Below are 3,927 nucleotides of genomic sequence, written 5' to 3'. Positions count from 1 at the left end.
CTAATTTTTCTCTGGATGGGACTGGATATTGAGTCGATGAAAACATTCATTTTCAACTCCAATAAACATCTTAGACCCCCCAGACTTGGGTAGTTTCTGTTTGGCAGATAAGTGGATACATATTTACACAAGTTGTTGATGGAAGAAATAAGTATATCCCTGTGAAACTTCATAGCTTTTCCTCAATTTTCCTGTCCGTTGCCCTTTGCTGAGTTTGATCCATACCCTCTTACTGAAATAAATCATAATTTTGAGTATAACAACTTGAGAGCCTTATGTTTCTTTCTATAGATTCATCGAACCTGAGGTTGACCTTGAGGAACTTCAGCACAATAATTTAAAATGTATAAATGATATTTGTGGTTAAAAATAATGGAATGGCAGCCTCCTTCTGGTCCTCTAGTGAAGAGAGGCAGAGGAAGTAATGTCATCCTCTTGGGCCTGGGCTGCGGCCAGCCTGGGGTACTCAGAGTATTCTCTGGGGCCCTGTTCATGGTGCACATGGGTTCTGTCAGCTGTGTGGGCTTCTGGTGGCTGGTAATAGGAAGATGCCGTTATTGAGCCAGGCATTGAGAGAAAGCAGACAATGGCCTTCTTCTGAGTGTGGCTCCTATCTTGAATCTAGCAGAATTGAAGGGCAAAGCGATGACCCCCAAAGGAAAAGAGGCCTTGGCTAAGGTCTGTCTCTGTTTGAGAATCTTTCCTCTGGAACCTTTTAAGGGCTCCAAATCCCACCACTGCCCTTAAGTCAATTCAGACTTGCAGTGACCCTACGGTACAACGTAGAACTGCTGCAAAGCCCAATGAAAGCAAACTGCCATGTCTTTCCCTGGCAGAGTAGCTGGTGCCTTGAAACAACTGTCCAGTTATCAGCCAAGCAGTTTAACCACTGTGCCACCAGGGCTGCTTTTAAGAGCTCTGGGAAATGAACTCTCTCCTGGAAACTACAAGTTTCCCTTCCTCTCTCATGTAGCATCTCTTTCTGAGTGGTCAGTGCAGGAGTGTAGGAGTTAGTGGTGGCCCTGGGTGGAGGTGGGAGGAGGCAAGAAAAAAAAAGAAGAAAAATGGAATGATCTACAATGCTCTCTGTGAGAGGACATACAAATATCGAATGTATTGAGACAAGAAAGAATACTGCAAGATGGTCTAGAATTGGAGATATCAGGCATGGAAACAATCTAGAAATGAACACATCTCAGTAATAAGGTGTTGCTAGTACCATTCAGTTGGTTCTGACTCATAGCTATCCTATGTAAAGAAAAGGAAGCATTATTTGGTCCTGCACCATCCTCACAATTGTTCATATGTTTCAGACCATTGTTGTAGCCATTTTGTCAATCCATCTTGTCCAGGATCTTCCTCTTTTTTGTTGCTCCTTTACTTTGCCAAGCATGATATCCTTCTCCAAGGACAGGTCTCTCCTGACAACATGTCCAAATTATATTAGACATAATCTCATCATCTTTGCCTGTAAAGAGCATTCTGGCTGTACTCTTTCAAGATATAACTGCTTATTCTTATTGTAGTCCATCACAATTTCAATATTTTTGACCAGAGACATAATTTAAATGCATCAATTCTTCTTTGGTCATTCTTAATGTCCAATATTCATGCGCAGAATATGTTGTAAGAATTCTTCCATTTTAAATCACTAGCCTTAGTGATCGGTGCATAAATTTGAATGTTGTTACATTGACTGAATTTTCTTGTTAGTTGATAGATGTTATCCTATAATAGACAGCATTGTATTTCAAGATATACTTTAAAATATCCTTTTAAAAATGAAACAAGATTCCTCTTAAAACTGTCATTCTGACATAATAAACTATATGATTTTCTGATCCAAAATGGCCAATACCTTCTATTTCAGTTCACTAATCTATAGAATATCAACCTTTTTATATTCCATTTAATTTTTTGCAACTTATAATTTCCCTAGATTTATACTTTGTACCTTCCAAGTTGCAACTATTAGTTAATGTTTGCAGCTGTTTATTCTCATTTTGAGTTGTGCCCCATTAACAAATGAAGGTCCCAAATGCTACTCCCACAGGCTCCAAAGACAATGTCATTGTATGAAAATTGGCATTATGAAGTTTTATCTTGTTTTCTTTTTCTTTAGAGCAGTGGTCTTAAATAATATTTGCCTGACTGGAATTGTCTAATTCCACTCACCATAATGTTTTCCAGATTCATCCATTCCATGAGATGCTTCTGGTTTCAGCATGTTTTAATGCATATATTCATTGTGCTTATGTACCAAAGTTTCTTTATCCAATCTTCTACTAATGAGTATTTAGTTTGTCACAATTTTCTTCACATTGTTAACAGTACTGAAATGAACTTAGGTGTGCATATGTTTGTTCTTGTCATAGCCCTCTAGAGGTATTACTGTGTTACATAGAATTTATACTCCAAATTTTTTGAGATAGGGAGCACCATATTGCTTCCTACAGTGGTTGTACATATTTACAGTTCCACCAGCAGTGTATGAAGGTGCTAATCTCTGCACACCTTCTGCAGTATTGTTACTTTCTGTAATAGTTTGTGCACTTTTCTGCTATTGCTGGTTAAGGTGGTATGTCATCATAGTTTTGATTTGCATCACCTAGATGGCTAGTGATTGTGAGCATTTCTATTTGTTGATAATTTGGATGTTTTCTTTGGTGAGCTCTCTGTTGATCCCTCTTTTAAATGGGGTTATTCATCTTTTGTATATTCAGATGCAGTTTCTATCTTTTAGAGAGACTAGTCTATTGTCCATTGTGTCACTATCAAATATTTTTCCCCACTCCATGGGTTCTCTCTATCTTCTTTTGATGAAGTTAATAGAAGCTTTCAAACCAAAGGGACCCCAGATTTTGACTTTGCTATATTGGGGAGGGAAAGAAAGGGAGGCTAAATAAATGATCTAGAAGGTTGATGGGTGTGTAACTGGATAAATTGGAATACGGTAATCCACAGGAGGGAGATGAGAAATCAAGGAATGTGGGATGGCTACACAGGGGTGTGTGTGTGTGTGTGTGTGTCGGGGTGGTTAGTAGTTTAGACTGTGGAATACAAAGTTAACAATCTGATACTTACCTGGCAGGGGAGATGCCATGATCATGAGGTGATTTTCCCAGGGTGAGGCTTATCCATTGTACTCCGGATGTGCTGACCCCTGCGATTTCCCCAACTGTGAAAAACTCGAACCGCACTATTTGTGGTAGTTTGGGACAGTATTTGTGCTCTCCCTTGTAAAAGAATCAAAAACAAAGTTAACAATCTGAAATGCAAGACCCCACCTGATATAATTTTTTAATTGTCTTTATGGGAAATGAATAATGACCACATAAGATCACAAAATGAAGAATGACTCATTACATATCTGTCCAGTTTTTTCATTACACAACTGACAATTTCATCCTAACATCACTGCCAAATCAATAAGGATCATGGCTCAGCCTATGTTAATCTTGTCTCTCATATTGCAGTTTGTGACTAGAAGACATACATCATTAACATGCAGATTAGTCAGATAGTGGAATGTCACTATTGTTTTAAACAGGGACAAAAGCCTATGTGAAATTGTTTGCAACAGATTAGTAAGTAAGCACAAGTAAGTCTTGCTTACCTTCCTTATTGGGTTATTTGTCCCTGTCAGGGAATATGAATTTGAAAAATGGCTTTCATTCTGAAGAAAGGTGCCATGTCAAGGTGAGAGAGACAGAGATGCTACTCATGTCCAGAAGCTGAGCATTTGATGTGGTGAAAAATATTGAAATCGTTCACTACATCCTAGTATGTAAATCCACGCTTACCTTATTAATTGAGTAATTCAACATTGGTTGTAAATACAAAGTGTTGGATGATGAGATAATTGAAAAGTGAGGAGTAGATATAATGAATTCTTTAAACAATTGTACAAATACGAGGATTTATTAA

The 3,927-nt window shown here is 38.1% G+C and overlaps 1 non-coding gene across 1 annotated transcript; it reads left to right on the top strand.

The window, feature by feature from the left end:
* Positions 1 to 3,076: 3,076 nt before the first annotated feature.
* On the top strand, positions 3,077 to 3,240 carry LOC142435100 (U1 spliceosomal RNA). The gene has a single exon (XR_012781247.1). It is a non-coding gene; the product is annotated as a U1 spliceosomal RNA (small nuclear RNA).
* Positions 3,241 to 3,927: the final 687 nt, after the last annotated feature.

Source organism: Tenrec ecaudatus, chromosome X (genome assembly GCF_050624435.1).
Source record: "Tenrec ecaudatus isolate mTenEca1 chromosome X, mTenEca1.hap1, whole genome shotgun sequence".
Taxonomy (NCBI): domain Eukaryota; kingdom Metazoa; phylum Chordata; class Mammalia; order Afrosoricida; family Tenrecidae; genus Tenrec; species Tenrec ecaudatus.
The sequence above is the reverse complement of the archived record's forward strand: the minus strand, read 5'-3'. Positions and strand labels throughout refer to the sequence as shown.